Genomic DNA, 27034 nt, shown 5'->3' with positions numbered 1-27034 from the left:
GCCGCAAATTCGAAGCATTCCGAGTTTCCTGAAAAAAGCAAGATATAGATTTATCGACCCCATAACATAGAAATATAGCCTTAAGAGATGGCACATACAATGAAAATAAATGTATGCAAGCGGTATTATGGGAAAGTAACATATATTCAATTCACAGTTTATTATCCACAACATGAACAAGCATTGGAAAACCAATATGCCTGGCTTCAATTTTCCACCCCAACCAAGCAGCGTTTTCGCATGCTTGTGTTTGCATGCTTCCGCACATTAAAACCAGGCCGATTGGCTTAGGAGCTGGTGTCTGTTTTTTTTAACCCTGCAGTAGTTGAAGATGGGACCGATATCTGAGCAGTGACTACCGCAGGGATGAGGGGCATTCACATCTGCTCATCTGGATTCTGGATTAGGAACGGCATTGGCAGGAGATAGGTGAAGAAGCCTCAGGGTGAGTAGAGGTGTCGGGGAATTATGGAAAAGGAAAGCAAGCTCCGTCTTTCAGGCAACCTTCAGATGCGGAGTCTAGTCTACTCTTGAGCGAAGCTCTGCTTAGACATACGGCTGCAGTGGGGTTACGGTGCATCTTTATTGGTTTATTATTTAATTTTTCGTGTGATTTTATGTAGCGCTAACATGAGCCCATGGCAGGGTCGGATTGGGATCCCAATTTGGCCCGGGCACTGACAGAAAAAGAGTAAACAGTAAATAGTCATACTCACTTAAGACATTTTTATACCTCTGTAATTAACAATGTGAAAATTGAGGACATGTGTTTGATTGAGCTAGTAGATATTCCCTGGTTGGTCAGATATTAGACACAGAAGGGTCAGATATGTGCAGACCTCCTCCTTCTTTCACTATAATTTAGTACATTTCAGGCACTAAAAAATGACTTGTAGCCCCAGTTGTTGGGTATGCCCCCGTACACAGTAATATTGGTATCTGTATTCCCATGGTGAAATAAAATACAAAGTAGTCAGTAGCCAGTGAAAGTCTGATCGGCAGGGGCGGTGGGTGACATTTGAAAGTGGTGGGGCGCAAAGTGATTGCATACAGCACCGTAGCGAGCGAGCGCAGCGAGCGTTTCCGAACCCCTTAAGGGGGGTTAGGGGGATAACCCCCCCCCAAGAAAATTTTGAAAAAAAAGAAGAAAATCTCAGCTCCAAGAGTAGAAGAAGTTGCACAGCAGTTGGGAGACAGCCTTTACAAAGCCCTCTGTCCCACTCGTTTTTTGTACCTTTCTGCCCCCTGTTCCACTCATTTTTGTGCCCTTCTGCCCTCTGTCCCACTCGTTTTTTGTGCCTTTCTGCCCATAAGGGGGGTTCGGAAAATTTTGAAAAAGAGAAGAAAAAGCGTGCATTTTCAAGCAAATTTGAGAAAGCAGGAAGGTTAATAAAGCAATTGTGAAAGTGCAGTTATTATATTACAAACACACGCCCACACACAGAGACACGCTTTCACATACAGACTCACACGCACACCCACACATCAATCCACTCACACAGACCCCCCCACACACACACGCTCACACACACATATCTAGATAGATTCCACTCTCCACAGTCACTACATGAGGTGCCAGTTCGCTACCACACATGTCTATTCTTTTGAAAAGGCAAATAAAGGATCTAGCATACACACACAGACACACACACTCACAGCAGCGGGGCCCACAAAAATATGGTGGCACTGTGGCAGCCATTGTGTGCTCTTTAGTCACATTAAATTGAAGATGACCTGATTTTACTGCTTTGGCATTGGTTCTGTTTTTCTAACAACTTTCAACCTATTAACTTTTAATAAGCAGTCTCTTTCACTCACACCCAAAGCACCGCCTATTCATAGCACATTCACTGCAGAGTGTGTACAGGTGACGTTTATCAATAATCTGAGCAGGAGGACGTTTATCAATAAAACAGGAGGAGCGTGAGCATTGCTCTCACTTACAAGCTGAGTATAGCATCCTCTGGCCCAACACAGTTGAAAGCTATTAAGAACGCTTGTGTTTGAAAGAAATGTGCAGCCCCTTTGCACACCAGATGAGTCCTGATCCAGCTAAACTTGGCATATAAATGACCCAAGAGAAGCACACTTCCTGTTGGAAGAGAGCATGAACCCACTCATCCAAAAAGATGGGGGCTCCCTGCAGTGTGTCATGAGGGGCCTCGAGTCTCACAAATCTGGCTTTCGGCCAGGGCTGGAGAGTACGAGTGCAGTTGTGTACCCTGCACTCCTGCACTCTTTCTGGAAGTCTGCACAAGTTTATTCGACACAGTAACCAGAGTACAAAACTGTGAAAGCAGCGACAAGCCCCCTAGCAATGAGCAAATAAGGCAAACCACGCCCCAATTTGCATGACCTAAATATTTTCTACATATATTGCTTCGAATGAGGCACGCATAACAGAAACCAAAACTCTCATTAGCAGTTGCACAGCCTTCTCCTGAAAGGAACAAAAAATAACTTTAAAAAAGATACAACAAATATAAAGTCTCAGATGCTGACCTAGTCATTTGTGAAACCTCACTCAGAGAGGCCAAACATGAGAAGGAGGCTGTAAACATCAGAAACCAGAAAGCTGAGCAGGCCTGTGTACAACAAGGACACAATACAAGACAAGATGACAACTAATGATGAGGCATTTTGTAATTGGGGAGAAAGTTGTACATGTTATTAGGCACCAAGAATCAAACTAAATTCAAAAGCCAATACACCAGAGTGGCCATGGGCACCAACAGGTTATATACCATTGTGATTTACATTTTCCACTGTTCTTTCGAAAAGGCAAATAAAGGATCTACAATACACACACAGACACACAGAACTGCCTGATTCCAGTCCAGCCACATGTGGCCTCATGCAGATATCGTGCTCGGTCCCCTTGACCTTGTGATAAACAATGAGTCACTGTCCGCTCCAGGAGGCTCATGAACCTATGACAGGGAGTAACCAGCAATAGCAGCCCACTACTAACTGTATCTGCAGAGTATCTGTCTTTGAGGGATCACATCAGCCCTGTAGCCCATTAGGCACCTCCCTGGCAGGCCATGTGTAGGCAGCGGGCTCACCTCCAGTTCCATTCAGGCTGAAAACACGACGGTAATCGGGGCCTCACTCAGGCAGGTCACACCCCGTAACGGCCCTCTCAGAAACTGGGGACAGATTCGGTCCGAACTACAATTTGTTTTTTAGACATTACTGTGCACGCAAATAGTCATCACCGGGACCATAAAAAGTAAGCACAAACACAGAATACAGACATTAATACAATGTGCCGCACCTTCTGTGGACTCAGGTTCACAATAGAAGAAACGCAGGGAAGCCCAGAAAAACACAAATCAATCAGGCCAGCTCAGTTCATTTTTGAGACAGGAGAAAATACAAACATATCCTCTTTACCAACATGCATGCAGACTGATGTATTGCGAAAGGGTAACACCTGCCACATAAAAGCATTTAAAAACATCATCAAAAAGGTGCATAATATGTTTGTTGAATGCCTTGGTTCTTTGGTTTTCCAATTGGGGTCTCCATAGTGAGTGGCCCAGTAGCAGTGTTCCGCTGGGTCCTCGCAAAAAAAGAATAATAATAGTAATTAAGTAAAGTCAGCAAGGAAATCATGTGCTCCCATGGAGTGCTGAAAGGGAGTGAAAAAATAGTCCCCTCAGAGCAGTGAAAGGATACAAATCAACCTAGAAATTATTATAGAAGCTATGCTGCAGTGGGGGGACAACATCAAGAACATGGAAGAAAGCAATTAAGAAGGAGCAGGGAACTGAGACAGAGAAGAAAGCCATTCAATCATACACTAGGTTCTGGCTTACTCTATGTATTTTGTATTGGAGACAATGGATCATTGACAACACACAGCTAAAGCTATTTGTACGCGAGGCCTAAGAATTGAAGATGTGAGTTTAAAATAGCAAAGCGTTAATGTGTATATCAATGAAAAGTTAACTCTAGCTGTTAGTATACCGCTTAGGAGAACACACATTACAAACAAAAATCAGGCAGCACCTAACAGCAATTTTACTAACCACAGCAGGACCCTAAATGTAAATAAGACGACTGATGCATAAGGGATGCTAGTTATTGTCTGAAGCTTCAGGGAATGCTACAGCATATTCTCCAGAATGGCTTGGCAAAATAAGTGGAATTAACCTTTAATCAGTTATAATGATTAATGGCTTAATGCATATGGTTTTAAGCAGATATTTAGCATTTACACTGAAAAGAAAATATGTGCAGTGTTTTATTGCTAAAGTAATTTACAATGCACGAAAGTGGTGCAAATATATCCGTACGCAGTGAAGCATTTTATAAACGTACCCCATCACTGCAAAGCGTTCCTACGTAAAAAAAACATCTGTGCTGTTACTTGGTGGAAGTTTTATTTTTGAACTGGTCGGGGATGCATAGTCAATACAAAAGAAATGCGCAGTACAGTGTACAATCATCCAGCAAAAAGTAAAGTAAGAACAGAAACTCAAATTTGACATTTTCAGTGTTTTTACCTTTCTTCCCTTCGGAATGTCTGTCTCATTGGTAGTATTCTTTGATGGAATAAAGGAACTGTCATGGTGATTGGAGTGATAATGTGGAACCTGGTAGTCGAGTTTATTTTATGTGAGAAGCAGACAAAAGAAAACAAACAGGTAGAACCTGGCTGGTGACCTACTGACAGAAGCATTATGGGAGTTGAAGTCTATTTGCTTCAAGAGAATACATTTTACTGTACTTCTAGTTTACAGTGGTGAGTAAAAAGGAAGCCGGTGATTATAGATGGGGATTACCACCATCTGGCGATGCAGCAACAGGCGACCATGGGGAGTTGTCAATAATGTAGAAGGCCCAGTTACACTAGGTAGGGCACATGGGTGGTGTGAGGAGATCACTCCATCCCAATTAGTGCCTGTATTTTTTTTGTACTGTAAATCTAGGGAATGTGGTCCCCTACAAAATGACACAGCCGTCTGCATACGTTTTTTCCTGTTTCTTAGCCCTGGTCCCCAACTTCAGGGATGTTACAATTTGTGAAGCCAACCGAGTCTAAAGGCAAGATCTATTGGCTTTTCCACTGATTGGTTTCTGGTGTGAGGTTTGGAGTTCAGCGGGTCCAAACAACTCCCCACTTAAAGTTGTATGCAGGATTATTTCCATTCTCTGTGTTGCAGTGAGTCGATACGTGTGGAGGTGCATTGCAGGACCCATTTATTTCTGTAGTTTAAATGTCTTTGAAAGAGTCTCACAAGATAAACTTTACATGCCACACACCAATGACCGGTGCCCTCCAGGGTGAGGATGATACATCAGTGGTCATGTTACAGGTAGCTGCTTAGAAATTACTTTCAATGAGAAAGCAGAAAAAGTCAGAGATTCAAATCCCAGTAACCTAGTGCACTATGTCAGTGTGTTCACCACTGTTATTTGTGTGTAAAGTGCAGATCGCTGATTCCAGTCCTGTGTAAGATTCATCAAAAGGTTTCACATACCTGCTTGAGTCACGTGTGATTGGAGGTTCTGTTTGAGGCTGAAGAGCGCCGGCCAAGTACAGGTTCTTTGGGCATGCATCATTATCTGACCTTTAGGAGGACTCTTTTTTAAAAAAAAATATTGCTTTCTACCATCTATTCACACCGCCATCCCATCGGCTTTGTAATTGTTCATTTCCGCTTTTTATTTGCACTGTCACCCCATCTGCTTTGTAATTGTTAATTTCCGCCTTCTATTTGCACCGTGACCCCATCTGCGGCGTGCAAGATCACATAGCTATATGTATGGGCGCCGTGCTTTGTTTCAGCACAGCACGGCACCCGATTTTCTGTTAAACCCCGTCTGTTTGTATCCTCTCAGGAAGTCAGTGTTTCTTGCCCTTGTCTGCTGGGGCACCAGGGCACTGTGGTGATGTGCGCACTAACACATCTCCACTGCTTTGTATACATATTAGGGTGGGTGCGTGTGCTGAAGGACAGACACCCTCGCCCCCTTCCACATGTTAAACCGGGAATGGAACATTTTAGGTGGACCAAATTTAATTGCTTCTTTCAGGGCCAACTACACCTTTATTACACCACGAATGTAGGTCACAGTCACACAATACCTTGGCCGAAATTACTCCCGTACGCTTAAATAAAGGACTGCATGGATGCACCGGCCACTGGACGCAACAGTGCTCTGTCACACGGGAGGGGCCCCAAGTCTCTAGCAAGCAGAAAGCGCAGAGCTACATCATGCTTTACCCTCAGGGTTTTGTTTTTCTCTCTCGCAGATTTATATAGCGCGAACTCGACCCGAAGAGGTTAGTTATCATGTGCACCCTATGCGTGGCTTAGATTCTAATTATACAGTGAGCAACATTATAGTCCGTTAAGTCAACCTCAAGAGAATTTTGTACAACCTGAACGCGTTTATTTGGAGCGGGCGTATATTGAAGTGGCTGTTATAATGAAGAAAAAGGATGCTTGATTAAATAAAATATTTGCCTAAGATCACACAATATGGTGAAGCCGGGAAGCTGGGATTGCTCCTAGGTTTTCTCTTTACCATGAGGTTAGACTGTGGGTGGGAGGCAGAAGCCACATGAAAGCTCGGCTCGTACTGGGCTCAAAGGTCGAAGAAGACCTTGAGCATCTGGCTTGAGCTGTCAGTGGCTCACCCACCTGTACGTAGCCTTGAGCAGTAGTGGAAAAGTTTTCGTGCCACCGTGCGTGTCCACTATACACGCTCCTTCGTGCACTCCTCGATTTGTTTCAATCTGCGCCAGCTTCACAGTTAACGAAACAGACGGAGCATTTCTTTGCAATTTCACACATCCATAGCCACTTTCCATTTCCTCTCTCCCCTTCCCTTTCTTTTTTCTACCTTAGTGCCCTTCTGCCTCTTTTCTGAAAGTTCTGCCTCCTGTCTCCACCTAAAGGGTACCCGCACTTCTATTTCTGCATTTCAAGCACAAATTTATCGTCTTTGGTGTATTCTATCTTGGCCTCTTTTTTTTTAGCTCTGCACCTTTTTTTTTGTTGCACTGTGCCCTCTTCTCTCATCCGCTGTCCCACGTTCTCAACATCACTCTTTTTTTCCCTTTGCCCCGTCACACCAATAAATGGCTGCCCCGCCCAGAGTTTAGTTCCTCCCCTGCTGCCTTACACACACTGGGAGGCAAATACATACCCAGAAAACGGTCAATGGGGTAGGGGCCACCCATGTCCCCGCAGGGGTCGGGGTTCAAGGACGCTACTTACATCCAGGCCCGGCCGCTCCGGCCCGCCCTCGGCACAGCTCGTGAAGCTGTGGCCTGCGCGACCGGGCCTGTGTTAGCTACCGGCTTTCTTGGTGCCTGTGACTCGTAATAACGGAGCAGGAACAAAGTACAAAGAATACATTTTTTACTGCAGTGCATCGATCTATCGTGATTATTCGCACACCTTGAACTTTACTTGGAGAGCTCCCCGCCAGGCCCGCCTCCTCGCCAAGCTTGTCTCTGACTGAGTCCTGAGTCCACTGACTCCTGACCCACTTCTTACCATGGGCAACTGAACTTACTTGACTTTGTGTTTCTCTGCTTGCTTGCTAGAATTAGAATCCCAGGCCCAGGGAAGGATCCGGAATAGCTGTCTCTGCTGCGCACGAGGTGACGAACTACAGGGACCAGACTACAGACCGACGTCACACACAGCAGCGCGCGCATCCCGGAAAAATGGCCAATCACTGCATGGCTTCACATGAAGTCACACAGTGATTGGCCATTACAGTGCGGCTGAGGAGGCAGTGTGCCACCCCCACGCGCGGCATCCAATAATGGATTTCCTGCCCTGCTGCTCGGTGGACCAGCCAATCCTGGCGCTGCATGCAGCGCCAGGATTGGCTAGGGGGGCACATTTAGTACTCGCCCTGTCGCCCTTTCTAAACCCCGGGGGCTGTGGCTGGCTAGACCAGCACCCCCTGGTCCCTCTCTCTATAGGAAACTACAGTTTGCGCATGCTCGGGCTAGTTTCAGCCCTAAATTGTACTTGCGCACTATGGTCTGCTGCAGCCTGAGTGTGTGGACTGTCTGTCACTCAAGCTGCAGCAGGCCACACCCCCCTGAGCACTCCGAAATCGCCAGGTGTGTCCCTGATTCCCAGCGGCGGCCGGCTGATTCTAATTTAATGGAAGGATTGCGGGATTGATTCAAATGCATTTGAGGCGGCGACGGCGATGGTGGTCCATGTGGCTGGTGGGGCTACGCCCCTACGCCCCAATGGACGCACCGCGGCTGCTGATCTGCGAATCTTTGAAAGACATGCTGCCGCTTGAGGACGCCGCTAATTGATCTCAGTCCCCGCTTCATCGGAGGGAGTAACCTTACTATGGCCGCTCGGGATCTACCCTGGTGCATCGGAGGGAGCACTCTTAATCTTTGGCCCCCTGTGACTTATTTACACCGTACCGTATTTATTATTAGCTTTCTTTGCAGTTTTCACTGACACTTACTTCATCTATTTGTCCTCTCTGTCCATTTGAGACATTACGTGAGGGCACCTTTGCCCTGGATATTGGGGAGGGAACAGCCGGACATATTATGGGCGTGGCCTGGTTGGGTTCCGCTCTGGATCTCGTGAGATATCATATATTCGCATTTACCAGTTTCAAGAGATAGCCCCGGTTATTTTGGTATCTGCAACTTGGATTGATTATTTGAAAGTTGAAGAACTCTACGCCTCTGAAGAAATTGTGTATATAATATGTTTTTCTTTGCGCCCTGACGAAGGAGCTGTGGATACTTGTCCTTTCCGAAATGCGCGTCTGCACTTTTTTGCTTGTATTATTTTGTCTTTTTTCCTTGTACTTCTGTATTGTAATTTGTTATATTTGTGTATTTTCGTGTTATTGTTTATGGTGTTGTGGTTGCTTGTGAGGATGTCTGGCTGTGTGAGATTGGTTGGGGGCTACATGATATGTTTATTTTACTGAATTGCATTGTATATATTTTTATGAAAAAGCTATCATTGATGGATTACTAATAATAAATTGACATGTTTTTCAAATAATTCTGCTTGTGTGGGATAATGATGATATATAGAAATTAATGGATATATTACCTACAGACTAATAGTTTTCTAGGAGAGGTTTTCCTGTTTTTGTTGCCAGTGAAAGTCTGAACATATTTTACTAGCAAATACAGCACAGCAGCAAAAGTATTCTAAGTTAGGTATCTGGTTCCGATGGACCAGGGTTTGTCGGTGAAACAATCTTTGAGGCACATATGCTAACAAGTATAACTCCCGCACTGCGTTCTATAGGTTTTCACTACATTTGAGTAAATGGAAGCCAAACATGATTGAAAATGATCACGCATCAGATATCTATTTTATAGAGTTGCTCTGTCTAGGGAGAACCCAGCTGTTTGTCCATGAAATGTTTCAAAACAAGGGACAGTACATGCTGGCTTCAGCTAGCTAATGAGCTATTGCTTAAGTAAGCCAGGGATGGAAATAAAGTTATGCTTCTGAACAGTGGGGCCTATATGCTGCACAAAAACATGGAATATGAACCTAAGTGCACAATTTAAATGCATGTGTGTTGCAGATAGAATGGGCTTTTACTGCATATTAATGGAAGTGACAAATTATAAGTGAAACCATTTTCTTTCTCATCATCATGTATCTCCCATGAGCGGTCTCCTCAAATTTAGGTAACATTCCCACCCTCTGCTTGGGGCTTGTGCGTGTTTTCTTAGCTCTAGAGCTACATACCCATAGCTTCAAATTTAAATGGTACTGGAGGAAGAAGAGTGGACTGACCATGTGATATTGACTTGCAGCTACCTGATTGGATTGTGCAGTATTTGACATGTTGCAATTCAAACAAGACTACATGCTGTAAAAAATCTTCTGGAGATTGAAGGGTGTTTGTAGACTCTTTATTAGATGACATAGTGCAACACTTCTCCTTCCTTTACACTAATGCACTCAGAATAGTTCAGTACATCATTATTGATTGTCAGAAACCTATTCATCAATATAAAAGCATCCTTACAATTTGTGATAGTCCTGGAAATCTACAAATAGAGATGTGGATGGATGAAATGCACTCATTGGCTCCATTTGAGGAAACGCCTTCCAGAACAAGAATTGAAAACACGCATATAGGAGTGAGTTTTTATGTAACTCCACAGAATTCTGCAGATTCAAATTCCATGAGTTCCACCCACCCCTACACATGAGCTGATTTTAGTATATCCCCTGGAGATCTATGGTGATATTTTTAAGATCTGCATAAAACTTTAAAGCTCCAACTCTTATGTTCCTACTTTTAATAACATACCCAGAAGCAACTCTTATTGAAAATGCTAACACTGCTACTTCAAAGATTTTCCTTATTGACTTTTTTAGGTCTCGCCTGAGCCAGCGCATGCGTTGCACTGGCGAGACATTTAGTAGCTGGCTTTTAAAGGTGCTACTTTTACCGGCCACCAGCTTGCTGTCACATGCACAAGCGTGTGCGACGTGCACAGCTGCCATCTGACTTTCGCGCCACCCGGCCGTGTCAGTTTCATGGCCGCGCAGCCATTGCTTGTTTTTTTCACTTTTGCCGGTGGCGCGGGCGCGCGCACCACTCACGTGCATTTTTTTCTTTCAGCGCGCGCGCACACAACACCCGGGCTTGTTTCACCTTATAGTCCAGAGGAAACTGCTGCCTTTCCAGCCTGAGGATGGAAAAAGAGCTGCCGTCACTGTGATCACGGGCTATGGATTGGATTGTGCAAATTGGCTGTCCCTCAGCCTGCTATCCACAATCCACACTCTTAAACTTCAGATGTTTCAAAATGCAATAAACAAAAACACCAAATAAAAAGGAGTAAATGATAAATAAACTCTATATTGACATACTTCATCTTTTAATCTATAAAACTTATAAAAGAGTTATTTTAATTTTCAAAATGTCCACATATGGATTGGAACCTCGCATTCCCATCACTCCATGTTTCTTTTGATGCGCACACATGCAAGCACATTTCATTTACTGCACCAGCAATGTAAAACCGTCCCGTGATAATGAAAGGTGCTGAATGAAACTGAGTGCAGCCGGCGGTGATGGCTTCCCGTTGACAGATGTAAGCAAGAAGGCTCAAGTTGGGGTTAATCAGGTGCCTGTTGCCGCTTTGTGTGGTTTACTGTAATGCTGCAGCAACTGGGCGCGTGCTGAAGCGGGGCTGAATCTGACGCTGGCACGTTGACCTACTTTTCTAATGGGAAGTGTTTCCCGGGAAGCTGTTGTGAGGCAGACGCTGAAAGTGTTGGACGAAGGCTGTCATTTACTTCACTCTGCGATGCTACGTGCCTGTGCCTGGCCTCCCCAATCCGAACTCAAGGCAGTGTTTCAAGGTGGTGGAGAACAGAGTGTGAACTGCAGCATAGGCTCTTCCATTTATACCGAGAATGCTGTGTGCTGTTCGTTTTGCAAAATCTTCCTTTGGCAAAATATTTTTGGTGCAGATATTTAGAAAACCTGCCTTCTGTGGGATCCCAGAGGTTTAGTACGTGGTGTGTCACTACTATTGCCTTCTCGTTGCAGTTGTGTTTGTTCACTTCTGTGTCAGAACCTTGTTTTTATGTCTGTCATTAGCCACAACCTGAGGGTTCCTTGTAGGGTTTCTGAGTGTGCAGGAAGATTGGCGCCTGTGCTGGTAGCGGTAAGTGATTGATGCAAATTATCCATACTACTATTATAAAGAGAGAGCCCAAACCTTTGAGGCGGGTAAGCTCAAGAAGTACAGCACCAATCACAACACCAAATACAGTATTGGAAAGGACAGTTGCAGCTGATGGACATAGGCTATACAGCTGCCCACCATTGACATTACAAAGGTAAAAGAACCTTAGGGGTAAAGTAGTCCCTTGTGGGCGTGGGCATTGTGCTGTCAGCGATGGGCGCGGAAAAAACAACCCTTCACAGTACTCCCTTGTGGGCGTGGGCGTTGTGAGAGGGGCGTGGCCAAACACCAATGGGCGCGGCATTGACGGGGCACGGCATTCATGCGGCATTACTGGTAAATGGGGCGCGGAAATACTTCGGGGCTCAGGCGGGGGCTGAGGCGAGGCAGCGTAGCAGCGGAGATTACACACTTACCAATGTCAGTGCCCTGAACAACAGCGGGAACTCACGCCTTAACATATTGCTCCGGTGCTCAGGCGGGGGCTCAAGCCAGTCAGCCTACCAGCGAGGATCACTCAATTCGCAATTAACACTGCCCTCAACTACAGCGGACAAACATGCTCGCGGATGGAAACGCCACACGTTTTCACAAATTGCTCCGGGGCTCAGGCGGGGCTTAAGGGGAGTCATCGTACCAGCGGCCATTAAAAACATTTCACAAAGTGATATTTCACATCCCCGTAGGCCTCGCAAGCACGCTGTCACGCACTGCAGTCTCAGTGTAAAAGAATTTACAACAGCCACACAACGTCGGCCACAACGCTGTTGGGGATTCTATAACCAACGGACTACACAGCACAGACAAGCTGCAAACGTTACCCCGGAGGAGGCACATATCACAAACGCTCTTCCTAACAGTGCATGCACAAACGGACGCCCATATTGCACAGAAATTAGCAAGTAACGTTACCGTATACGACCAACTTCACAAAACAGGTAAAAACGACGTGCAACGTCATTGACTTTGAACGGAACTAAAAATGTTGTATACCGTGAAATCTTAAAATACATTTTGCTTGCCTATTAGAACCATTGCACACATTCTATTTCATCCCCGGACAACGTCGGGACGGACTGCTAGTTAGTTATATGATGGTGCTACAGGTCAGAGGAGACCCTAAAACCTCTGTGGGAGTGACAGGGGCTCACTCAATGATTAGAACACAAGGTCCCGTGCACACGTAAAGATTAAGATGTGGTCGTCATACTCATGGTAAGAACAAATAACCGTATTCAATGAAACAAGGTAGACAAATCGGAAATGTTGATTTTCAAAATTAAATATATTCAGCCCTCCTGATAGGAAGGAGTGTCGTTGATGTTTAGTGGGGCCATACACATATTACGACACACTATCCCAAACAATCCTGTCTGCAACTAAAACAGGTTTATTGTTCACTAGGGAAAGGTCTCTTCAGTGTGATGACGAATGTGGTTTAAGAACCAAGTTCACCAGTTATACCGCAGAAAGTTCTGGGAGATAGTGTCCATTGAGAAGTAGGAAAAAGACTGTTACAAAACCAATCCAAAGCTCCAGGAAAAGTAATGAAATTGTATTTCAAAGATGTAGCCAAAACAATAGAGGTGGTGGAGGATCAGATTAATCTGAAGAGAAGTCATCAAAGTTGATGAAGTAGCTAGAGGCAGTATGATTTATTTTTGGCAGCTCAGCAGGTTTTGAAGAACTGTGAGTGGACTCAATCTGTGGTACATTGAGGTAGACCATATTCTATTCGGGTTTCCGAATTGAGATCTGGGTTTCTGTACCTGTTGACTGTACAGTTGTTGCAGTTGTAGCAACAGGTAGAAGGCATACTTAGTTGTTGTTGATTGTTGTCTCTCGCTGGAGAGAGGATGCTTCATTAGTTATTAAAGCTTCCATCTGAACTTCCTGTACGGTAGCAAGATGAGGCAGGTAGCTACCCAGGAGCCCACATGGCTTACTGTTGAGAGTGAGCCACAGCGTGCTGTTTGATCAGATCAATAAAGACAAATCTCTTGTCTCAACCTGAGCATTAGAATGGGACCGCACAAAGTTTTCTCATGAGGCCACTGTTTGGCAGCTTCCTGGGGGATTTGCCGCTGCCTGATTGAGGAATTGGTGTCCATTGAACAGGAAATGTGTCCCCTAGAGGTAGGGGTAGCCACTCACTCCCCGACAGCAGAGCAGCTCAAGCTACTGCACAAGCAGAGAGATGAGGCCGAGTCAAGGCTGGGTAAGCACAACTACAAGAAGTGAATGGCTCAAGTACACTCAGAGGCAGATTGCTTGGGGAAGTTATTGGCATGACTCGTGAAGGAAAACTACCAATCTGCCCCGATCGGGGTGCTCCGCTTGGATGATGGTCCCCTTAGTGCTCCCCAGGAGCTTCTCCGTGAGCTGCATGGATTACTGCTCAAACTAATATGGAGCGAGGGGCACTGCTGGGTTGCGCTCTCTATCATTTAGTGCCCATTGACTGAAGGAGGCCTAGAATCACCCAACTTTGAGCAATACTATGTGACAGAACAACTACAGTGGCCAATGACCTGGCTACATACTCCTGCATGCCCCAAACTAGCGCTGGTTCATGTGGTACTCGGTAACATTCCTATCATACCTGGCTATCTGATCCAACCATTCGTCCTCGTCAGGAGACGTACCAGATGACCGCTGCTTGTACATGCTGGTGCAGATTTGTACATAGTAAAGGGCCTCGACTGCCATACTCCCCGGTGATAGTGAAGCAAGGGTCGTACTATTTTAGAACTGTATCATGAAGGCTCCATCATGTCCTTCCAGGACATCATGAACATGTATGGCATAGGTGGCTGTCAATTTCTGACACACCACACCATACAACTGATGTTGTGTGACACCTCGTTTGCTGGTGACAACACACTTCCCACATCTGTGCTCCTCACATGTGACGGGACATGCCAAGCGATTACCGTTTTGTACACAGCACTTAATTCAACTCCACTGGAACACCCAATGAGGGCGTGAACCAGGTGGTACGTGGCATTAGCCCAACCCATCTCAAATAAATCTTGGTCCTGAGCACTTCAGTCGGTGAAAGATGTTTACCGTAACCCCAGAATCAGATTCAGACAATTTAACTACGCGCATCGCTCCTTCCTCTCCCCTCAGCGACTTATGGGTATGTATCCCATCACAAACCCGGTCTGTCCCATTGTCATCTACTGGACGCTACATTCTACCACATGGTATGGGCTTGCCCAAGACTACACCTGGTCTGGCAAGCGGTAACTGCCAAAGTGGCCGAACTTGCGGAGTAAACACTTGAACTAAAACGCAAATCTTGCTTACTGGAGCTGCATGCCTGAACTAGGGGTGATAGACATCCCCACAGATTTATCAACTTCGCCTTTCTCCTCTTCAAGAGGCTGATAGTGAAAGCATGGACGGCCTCAGCCCCCCGACATACACTGCTGACTAGCCACGCTGCTCACAATGGACATGCACAGAAACCAACATCCTTTGGTTACTTCACATGTGCAGAGACTTACAGGGGTGTGGAGTGCTGGGACACTTTCCTGCTACATGTGGAGGTGAAAAATGACACACGCCAGCCCTGAACTGCTCTGATTATACAACTGACTATTCTTGTGCTTCTGTACCTGCCTGGTCTTCCTTTACCAGGGACCCATTGACATGATTGGATACTAACGTGACATCTACTACCTCCAACACATACAATGAAGGACTCTCTGCTGGCCCTCTCATTTTCTCCTGCTCTCCCCCCATATTATTCATATGGGTCCCATACCCCCTCCCCTATGCATCCTGTATACCTGTACCTCCTGATGCATCACTCCGCACCCCTGCTGGACAACTCCTGACATTGCTGGTTAGCCTCACTCTGCCCACACCACGTACCAACCTACATACCCGCCCGAGAGAGTCTCCATGTTTTTACTGATTCAGTTTCATTATTAAACTGGTTTGCCCACCCTGATACATGTCAAATCCAGACACTATGAATCTTGCGAACTGTAAAACTATTTTAGGCATGTTGTGTTTCACTGTCATGCATTTATAAATATGCAGCACTGTTATGTACCATGTTGAAACCTCAATAATTCTTTTTTTTTTTAAAAGGCAGTGACAACCAGATATGGAAAGTGCAATGAGCGCGACAGCCAGGTGCAAGAGAATGCTGTGAGTAGAAGCAGATAAATGCAGTGAAACATTAGAGGCGGCAATAACCAAATATATAGGGACAGATTTACCATAAACTAAAGCAGCACAGTGCAGCAAGTCATTTGGCTGCGCCGCACTGCGTTAGTTTGTAAGCACAAGGATGCGACATATTTACAACAATATGTCGCATGTCTGTGCTTCCCGCTGCGCTGGCGCACAAACTTCTGCCATGCACCGACGCAGGCACCCTTGCACCATGGTGCAAGAGAAACCACCATTACAACGCAGTCATTACATCGCACTACCTTGACATAGCAGTCATTACATTGCAACATCCTTTACATCACATCTCATTAAAACGCAGCCATTACATCGCATGTCATTACAATGCATTTCATTACAACGCATGTCACTACAACACAGGCATTACATCGCAAGTCATTACAATGCATACCATTACAATGCATAGTACCCATACACTATCCGACACTTACCCTACTGTTGCACTCACTGGAGTTAGAATAGTAATTTTTACCCCTACACTATCCAACACTTACCCTACTGTTGCACTCACTCGAGTTAGAATAGTAATTATTACCCCTATACTAGCCAACACCTACCTTAAATCCGATGTAATGGTACGCATTGTAATGGTATGCGTTGTAAAGGTAAATGCGATGTAATGGAATACGTTGTAAAAGTAGTTTATGAAAATGCGATTTAATGGCATGCGACGTAAAAGAATGCGTTGTAAAGGATGTTGCGATGTAAAAACTGCATTGTAAAGGCATGCATTGTAAATGTATGAGTTGTAAAGTCATACATTCTGGTGCAAGGATGCCTGCATCACGGGGATGATTGTTTATGTGCAGGAAGGGTTCCCTTCCTGTACATAAACAATCAGAAATGGTGTTTTACAACTTATATGTGTGCTGCATTAGCACATATGGACCTTGTAAAACGTCTTTATTTAAAGGAATGTTTATGTGCAGGAAAGGATACTTTCTGGACATAAATAATCACCAGAGTTGATATCTTCTTTCTGTGTGTGCTGCAGAATGCATCTCGCATAAAAAGAGGAAAAAAATGAGGGGAAATCAATACATTTCTCCTCGTTGCGCCTCCCTTTGCCTCCCCTGGGGAGGCTTAGCATTCAGACGCATTTCCAGATTTACGATTTCTTATAAATCTGGAAATGTGTCCGAGTCCATGGGTGTTGTGTGGGAACACCCACAGCAACACCCATGGAACGCCCCTTTCATGCAAAGCGCTACATGTAATGGGGTAGTATTTACAAGGACAGGAAAAGACGCGCAGGATGGTTTTTCCTGTCCTTGTAAATATTGAGCAGAAAGATCCACTGCCGGTATGTCACAAAAAGTGACGCACTGTCCACCAAAGGTGCTTATAAATCTGCCCCTTGGAGAATACGATCACTCTTACCAGAACCAGTGTAAAGAGAGCCATCTGATCTCAGCACCAGGTGCCACAACCCAAGTAGAAGCACTAGGGTTGTGCTTACGAGGTTAGTGGATCCCCGTCGGACTGACTGAAAGGCCATGAGTGGCGGTTGGAATAGGGACATTTTCTTTTCTAATGGCTTTAACTTCAATTCAGTTCAACTCAGTTGTATTTATATCATGCATAGCTACATTAAAGGACCCCCCAGTGCTAGATGACACACCCCTTCCACTCAATTCAACTGAGTATCTCCTTGACCAATTTAAAATAAGAAGGACTTTAGAATTTCAGAAAAGCCGGGAGAGCATTCCTGAGCCCGAAGTTAAGAAATGCAATGGAAGGGCCTCCACTTCTTGCTTTTTTAATGTTGGGCACAACCAGAAGTCCTTGGTTGCTAGAGCGAAGGGCACTTCCTAGAACATAGAGGGTGCCGCCTTCTTGAAACCACCACTTCCCTTCAACACCGCCAAAAAGCAAGATATTGGTGACAGATGGACTGCCTGATCGAAATATTTGATGATTTCATTGATGCACTGTAAGAAGCAAATAACAAAAAGATCATTAAAAATTGAAAGAATTTGGCAGGGAGTAAATGAAGTGATAAAGAAAATGCCACATGGTAGTGAAGTGAAGTGCTGTCAAAATAAAAAGATGCTAAACATCAAGTTCAATCAAATGCTAAATGTTAACTACGAAATGTACATTTTTAGTCGAGAAAGGCAGAACACTGGTAAAACGACGGATGAGTTTGTAGAGAGACTTGATTCTCTCGTCAAGCATTGCAAGTTCAACGATGATGAGGCCATGCATCTCAGAGTAATAGATGCGTGTGTCGCTGATTCCTTCAGATGACAAATGCATGAAAGAGCTTGGAGCGAGTACTCGTGGCTGCTACAGCAGAAAAAAGAGTTGACAGGCAAGCTGCTAGCATGGATGCGGAACCGGCCCAAAATGAATCAGCACTGAATGTGAAAAACAAGCTGTAACACAAGGTAGAAGGTCATAACATAACATAATAACATAACATAAAGTAATGTCTCCAAAGAAAAAGAAGTTGTGTTTTTGATTTGGATTTTCCCTTCCACATGAAGTTAAATGTCCACCATTAGACAGATATTCAAAGGCTGCAGGAAAGAGAACCATTTTGTTATGGTACACAAAGATCAACCGCGTAACATTCAGAAAACAAAATGGATGCCAGAAAGTTCCAGAGACGTTCCAATCATGCCCACAAGGTCAAGCAGCAACATCAGTTGAGGCAAGTAGAAACTGAACGACATTGATTGTCATCAAATTTATTGTTTAAAAAAAATGGAACAGTACGGAAGATGGGTGTGCGATGTCAATGAACAACGTGCGCATGTTGGATTAGCTTCTTGCAAGGAAGAGTGCTAGTCGAAACAAGACTGACAAGTGAAAGTGCAAAATCAATTCGGACACCATCCCAAAATCATACTGAAGGTGAATAGGTGCTCCATATCATTTAATACAGGCAGTGGCATGTTGATAAACATTATCCCAGGGGAGAAGTACAATGAACTGTCTCCAGTGCCCTGTTTAACCTCATTAAAAACCAAAGTGCATACAAGAACTGCTTTGATGCCTCTGCAAAGTTAATTTATAGCAACTGTGAAGTATAAAAAGACAAAAGTACAAGCTCCAATTCATGTCCTGCAAGGCACTTCATCAAATGCATGTTTACTCAGTTTCAACACTGCTGCTGATTTGGGGGTGATTGAGTAAACTACAATGCCAATGCCTATCATGAGATAGTGAGTCAGTTTTCATCCTTATTTCATAGACTAGGAAGACTTAAGACAATGAAAGTGCAAGGACATCCATCATGTTGCTCAATGACATAGTCAAATTGTGTTTCCTTTACAAGAGGCTGTTGAGAAAGAAATTGAGACATTATTAAACCATGACATTGAGCGATCCACTGGTCAGATTCCATGGGTCTCACCAATAGTGATAGAGCCGAAGAAGGATAGTGGAGGAGCTGTGCGCATCTGCGGTAATATGCCCAAGCAAACAAGGCGATTGAAAGAGCGATATCCGGATCCGCACATTGCTGACATGATTAGGCAGGTGAATAGAGCCAAAGTCTTTTCCGTCTTGATTTGAACAAAAGGTATCACCAACTCAAACTGGAAACAAAATTGAAGGTACATTACTACGTTTTCGACTCATATTGAGCTGTTTAGATATAAAAGACCTAGGGCTAGATGTAGGTAAATGGCATTTACCGATTCATGAATATCGAATTTTACCAATTCGGTATTTACAAATCGGTAAATGCCATGTAGGTAAATATTCGGTAACAATTACCGAATCGTTAAGATTCGGTAATTACCGAATCGGTATTGCCATTGATTCCTATGGGCCTCAAGGCCCATAGGAATCAATGGCAATTACAGATTTGGTAAAATTACCGAATAGTCAAGGGTGGCAGGGTGTCACTATGACACCCTGTTACACCCCTGATTCAGGCTTGTGTGCCATGTGACACACATGCATGCCCTTAGGATTTGCATGTACACAGGTATTCGTTATTTACCACCAACTAATAGTTGGTGGTAAATAACGAATCCTTAATGCCCTGTGGCACTGTTTTCAGTGCCACCTACATTTCAAATTACCGATTCGGTAAATTTACCGAATCGGTAATTTACAGAATCGGTAAATTTACTGATTCAGTAAATTTACCGAATCGGTAATTTTTAAGTCCCCCACATCTGAAACTCCAAATACCGGTCGGTAACGGCCGAAATCGGCCGTTACCGACCGGTATTTGGCCACCTACATCTGGCCCTAAGGGCCTTATTTATGAGAGGCTTGCACCGCCAGAGCACTACTTAATGTCCGCGGCGCAAGCCTCTCAATGATTTCTATGAAGTGACGCAAAGCCTTATAGATATAGAGTGAGTAAGACAAAGCATTGCAAGTTGCTGCCTTGCCTTACTCTGTGTCAAGGAGGCCCAACTACTGTAGCAGTGTATTTATCACCAGTTCATGGACACTTCTCTTGTATTTCTACAGCCTCACATAACAAGATCTGGGTGATTGATTCGAGCACCAAAACAACTTATTGAAGAGGTGTGATGTATATATGGAATAATTGTCCTTTTGATTTAACAAGGGGGGAGATGTAGTGTCTTGTGAGTTAGAGCTGATGGTACCCTTTTGATTCCTCATGAACTTCGTAGAACAGTGACGTAATTGCATGGGTGTGGGTGAATGCATTCATGATGTATAATGTTCAGTTAATGGTTACACGTTGAGGAATAAAGACATGTAATACAAAGTTCCATGTGTGGCGTGATCCTTAACATGGAATTGGGCTGGGGAGGATGCTAATACAATACAATACAGGATCTAACACCAATTCTTCATACATGAATTACAGATGATACACATGCTGCAGGTAAATAATGTCCACTCCTAAGCAGTCTCTCTAGGGTCGTCGGAATCCAAGTTCTCTGTCTGCTTATCTGCAACAGGTGGTGCGGAGAGCAATTAGTCATTTCCACCCAGTGGCATAACAAAGCTTGGGGGACCCCTGCGATGCATATTGGAGGGGCCCCCCACTCTTCGAACACAGTAAAAAGGCTGTCATGCCAGAGCCCTGTACACAATGTTTGAGGTGGTTCCATGGAGGTTAGGATCCCCCACAACAATGGGCCTGCAGGGGCTAATGTTACACCACTGTTTCCACCCGCCATTATGTATTTTCAGCAGCCTTCTCTTATCTCCGCACCTCTTTTATGTGGTGTTCTTCTGCAGGCGCCCATTCAGTCATATCTTTTAACCACAGAGACTCTGTAGGTGTTCTGGGAGAAAGCCATGTTTACCAAATGTTATTCCCAGCATAGCAAACGTGTATGACAGCTTACATTTCTGAGCTTTGTGAATAAGTACCAATAAACAATGTTTTAATGTGGCATTAACATTGAGTGATGTTACCCTCTTCAGTGGTATAGTCACACCCACCCAGTAGTTCGATATAGAATCACATTCCCATGTCAGATGCAGGAGGGTGGAATGTCCACACCACATCTAAGACACACAGATGATCTTTCTCTAAAAATCACATGGAGCCTCGCTAGAGTAAGATAAGTGTGATGCAAAAAATAAAGGTGTAATCATTTGAATCTAGCATTGCTGGATATTAGTACTACCAAATCACAAGATGATTCCCATTTGCTATTTGATAAGCGTTTCTCCAGGCTGTCCTCCTATTATTGCCTAACCTTCAAGGAGGGATACAATCTATCAAATGTAAGGTACTTGTATAAACGTGATACCAATTAATGGCTCTGACCTGTCTCTAACAAAACAGTTGGTGGGGCCGGAAATTCAGTCCCTATTTCTCTGGTTATGTTAGTCAATTGAGCAAATTGTAAGACCTGTCCACTTCCAAGCCAAATGCCTCGCACACGTCTTCAAAGGTGAGAAAACCGTCTGCAGGATACAGGTCACCCAACGCAAGTAATACCCCATCTTTCCGTTGTGCTATAGAAATGCTGAATGACATTCTCCTGAATAGTCACAAACATCAAGACTTCAAAGATCTAGAGAATGGGAGATGTTTTAAAACTCCTTTTACTGCTGACTCCCAACGTTTTTGCCACTAATCGTACTACGTGGGGTGTACCCACAGGTTGACACCCTCCAATCATCAGACACACTAACAAAAGTGTCAATTACAGCCCTAGTTGAATCTTTTTGGCTTGACCCTGACCCCTACTCTTTGCTTTAAAAAAGTCCTCTCCCTTCCTCATGTGTATTCTCGTAGCTCATGACATTGGCTGTCTGCTGTACTGTCACTAACTCTCACTGTCTGTATTGACACTCAGCCAGACAGACAGTGTGAAACATCCTGTGACCGCCACCCACTAGTGGCTGGAAGCCAGAATATTCATCAGAGGAGAGGAGTCCCTGTGAGACCAAAGGAGCAAGGCTAGCAGAGCCCGAGGTGGAGGACCCTCAAACAGCAGCCCCAACTCGAGCAAGAGACTTTTCTCTGCCATGTCCCACCCGCAAAGTAGCCCATAATCCACCACCAGCTGTGATTTAAGTGGCCTCCACCAGGGACCCGACCCACTGCCACACAGTTAGCATTACTAACGTGCCATGGTACTACCTAGCCGGATGTATGTCATTACGACGCGGTGTTTACACCGCACTACCATTACAACGCAGTTATCACAACGCAAGTCATTACAACGACTTGCGCTGTAGGCGCTGGACTTAGGAACAGTATGATTTACTATTCCAACTCCAGCCCACGTAACAGTAGGGAAGGTGTTGGAATAGTAAATCATATTATTACTTAGTATATAGGGCCATCCAGCGCAAGCCGTTGTAACAACTTGCGTTGTGATGACCGCGTCGTAATGGTAGTGCGGTGTAAAGACCGCGTTGTAATGGTCGTCTCCCTACCTAGCAATGAGTGAGTCACCTCATGAGGGGCACAGAAAGTTTTATTCTATTCAGTGTATTTGTTAGCATTCTTAATGTGTCACAAACAGGTTGTATTTTAAAATATCATTGGGGTTTAAAGCACCTTTTCAGAGGATAATAATAATGGCACAATAACTCTGGTGGTTAACACTTTTGAGGGAGAAATGTGTGTTTTTTATCCAGTCACCATTCATAAGCCTAAAACTACATATCCCAGAATACACATTGTACTTTATTGAAGCGCAAGTGTTGGCAGGAGATGTCACAAGTCACATGTATCTACTTTGGCCAGGTATGGTCCAAGTTATTCAGGTTTAGCTGACTGTGTGGGGGATATGTATAAGAAAGTGGCGGAGCGTGGTGTTAACCTCCTTGGCTTAACGCCGTGCTCCGCCTCTTCTGAAACTCAAGGCTGCACCATAATTACAAGAATGTGGTGCAGCCTTGCATTTCCCCCTGTGCTGGTGCTAAGTTTAGCAACTTAGGGCCAGCGCATCATAGTGCAAAGGTGTCTGCGTGCAGGGGAGGATTGTTTATGTGTAGGAAGGTGTCCCTTCCTGCACATAAACAATCCTAAAATGCCATTCTGTCACTTTCATGTGTGCTGCTTTATGCAGCTCACATGAAAGAGACAAAATTGAATTTTTTTTAAAGGTTTGTTTAAGTACAGGAAGGGACACCTTCCTGTACATAAACAAACTGTGGCATTTTGCTTTTTCCATGTGTGCTGCCCAAGGCAGCACACATGGAAAAAGCAAAAACGAGGAGAAATAATGCATTTCTCCTCGGTTCGCGAACTAAAGACCAAGATTTACCTGGTCTTAATTTTGACGCTGCCTCCTATGTACGCCACCCTTGTACATAGGGGGGCAGCGTCAAAATAAATAGGTGTTGCGGTGGAACTCCCACTGCAACACTCACTGCCCACCCCTTTCACACTAATCATAGCGTGAAAGAGGGCCTCATGTACAAGGCCGCTGCTTTGTACATAAGACACAGACCCTATTGCCACCACAACGTCGGTAAAAGTAACGCTGTGGTGGTGATAGGGACTTGTACATATGCCCATGTATTTCTCCAGATAAGCACACTTCCCTTACTAAAAGCACGTTTTCTGAGTAATTTCTATTTTTGGGCCGAATTTTGTGTTATTTCATTCAGCCGTTCTGTATCAGAGTGCAAAGTGACCTACAGGAATCAACATGGGAAATTGTACTCTTGAACTCCCCCTATATTTGGCCCCGGGTTGATGGATCAGTGCAAAACTTTCCATGAAGGCGAGTTGGATATACAATGTAACGAATTAGCAAATATCACTGGACAAATATGTTTCAAATCTCCCCTCAGTCTCACTTAGACACTCACACACACACACACAGATCCACTCAGAGACTCACGTACCGAATTCAGGATCCACTGAGAGAATTATTTACCCACTCATAGACCCACTCAGAGACTCACGCACCCACTCACAGACCCACTGATGTTCTCAAGCACCCACTCACTGCCCTGTTCAGACACTCATGCACCCATTGACAGACCCACTCAGACACTCATGCACCCACTCACATGCCACTCATATTTTCAAGCACTCACTCAGAGACCCATACAGACACTCATGCAACTACTCACAGACCCATTGATATTCTGATACCCTCACTCACAGACACACTCAGGCATTATGCAGCCACTCACAGATTCACTCAGAGCCTCATTGATCCACTGCCACACCGGCTCAGACACTCATGCAGCCACTCATAGTGCTGAGAGACTTACGCATCCACTCACAGACCCACTCAGAGACTTATGAACCCACTTACAGGCCCACTCAGAGACTCATGCACCTACTAACATACCCGCTCAGAGACTCATGCACAGAACCCCTCATAGACTAATCCACCTACTCACAGACACACTCAGACATTCATACACCCACTCATAGAGCTACTCAGACATTATGCAGCCACTCACAGATTCACTTAGCAACTCATTCATATACTGCCATAATCTTTCAGACACTCATGCGCCCACCCATAGTTCCACTGAGAGACTCACGCATCCACTCCCAGAGCCACTCAGAGACTCATGTACCCACTCAAAAAGACTCATTCACCCACTCACATAGACTCCTGCACCCATTCAAAGATCCACTCAGACACTCATGCACCCAATCAGAGACTCATGCACCCCCTCATAGACCCGCTCAGACATTCTGCAGCCACTCACAGATTCACTCAGAGACTCATCCATCTACTGCTACACTGACTCAGACACTCATGCACTAACTTATAGTGCCACTCAGAGACTCATGCACCCACTCACAGACACACTCAGAGACTCATGCACCCATCACACACACTCGCAGAGACTCATTCACCCACTAACAGACCCACTGAGAGAATCATGCACCCACTCACAGACCCCCTCAGAGACTCATGCACCCACACACAGACCCATACAGCTACTCATACAGCCACTCATTGACCTAAACAGCCACTCACACCCCCTTCTCAAATTTGAAAGGTTACAATTTGGAAATAAAATGTTAAAAAACATAGAAATTCACTGAAAAAACAAAGCTTACAGGGAAGTTATAGTTAGGAAATTAAATAATAAAAAACCTTACAAATTCACTGAAAAACCCAAAGGTTACATGGATGTTATAGTTAGGCTCAGATTTTGTAAGCACAACACCAGTGAAATTCACCATGTATAGTTACCTGGGGTAACTATAATGTATGCCCCGCAATGCACTGCTTTTGACCTCACATATTGTATCACTGATTAACTCACTGATGACATCATCCACAGAACAAGTCATACAAACAATCAAACACCCACTCACTCATCCATAGAGGCACACACACATCCACTTACTCACCCATACAGCCACTCACTGAGCCATACACCTACACACACAGCCACTCATTCGTCCGTAGTGTCACTCACATACTCACTCACTCACCCATACAACTACTGACACACCCACTTATTTACTAATACAGCCACTCCCACTGCCACTCACTCACCCGTACAACCTATCAACAGAGCCACTCACTCACCCATTCAACCACTCACACACTCATACAACCACTTACACACCCATCCATACATCCATACAAGCACTCACATGACCACTCACTTACCCATACTGCCACTCACACAGACACAAAGTCTCTAATACAGACACTCACACACCCACCCATTTACATACTCATACAACCACTCACACACTCACTCAACCATAGTGCCACTCACACATCTACTCACTGACCCATATAGCCACTCACACAGCCACTCACTTAGCCATACTCCGACACACACAGCCACTCATTCACCCATACAGCTACTCACATACCCACATATTTACTCATACAGCAACTCACACTCACTCACCCATACAGCCTCTCAACAGAGCCACTCACTCACCCATTTAACCACTCACACACCCACACAAACACTTATATACCCATTCATACATCCATACAAGCACTCACACAACCACTCACTCGCCCATACTGCCACTCACACAGTTTCCAATAGAGCCACTCAAATACCCACTCTGTGAGCCAAACACTCACTAACCCATGCAGCCACCTACACACACAGTCACGCACCCACACAGCAACTCAAATGGCCATTCAGCCACTCATACAGTCACTCACACACCCATCCATACAGCCACTCACATGGCCACTCACTCACCCATACATCAACTCTCCCACCCACTTATTCACTCAAACAGCTACTCACACACCCACTTATTCACCCTTACAGCCACCCACACACCCACTCATACAGGCACTCAGACACCCACTTACACACAGATACACCCAGTCACACAGCCACTCACATAATATATATTAGAAATAGTGTCACTCATTAATAGTACACAAAGTATAATAGTTTAACTTCTGTAGTTTCTTTGTGTTGGACCTGGCCCTTTTTGCAGGGTTGTCCCCAGACTTCTTCATCCTATTTTAATGACCTATTTTGTTGGCTTTAGGACTCTGGACACTTACCACGGTTAATCAGTGCTAACGTTCATATGCTCTCTGTGTAAATTGTATTGGTTATTGGTTTATCCAGGACTGGCATCTTTGATTTACTAGTAGATCCCTAGTAAAGTGCACTGTGGGTGAATAGGGCCTTTAAATCAAATGCTACTAGTGGGCCATCAGCATTGATTGTGCCACCCATATGAGTGCGCCTAGCAACCACGTCTCAGACCTCCCACCGCAGTTTCTATGTGCGCAGTTTTAAACTGCCATGTCA

At 44.7% G+C, this 27034-nt stretch overlaps 1 protein-coding gene across 1 annotated transcript in view; it reads left to right on the top strand.

Annotated features, from left to right (window-relative positions):
- The window catches only part of PDGFRL (platelet derived growth factor receptor like), a 580529-nt gene that overhangs the window by 87721 nt on the left and 465774 nt on the right, over positions 1–27034 (top strand). The window lies entirely within an intron of this gene.

Source organism: Lissotriton helveticus, chromosome 2_2, assembly GCF_964261635.1.
Source record: "Lissotriton helveticus chromosome 2_2, aLisHel1.1, whole genome shotgun sequence".
Taxonomy (NCBI): Eukaryota; Metazoa; Chordata; class Amphibia; order Caudata; family Salamandridae; genus Lissotriton; species Lissotriton helveticus.
This window is presented reverse-complemented; position numbering and strand designations above follow the sequence as displayed.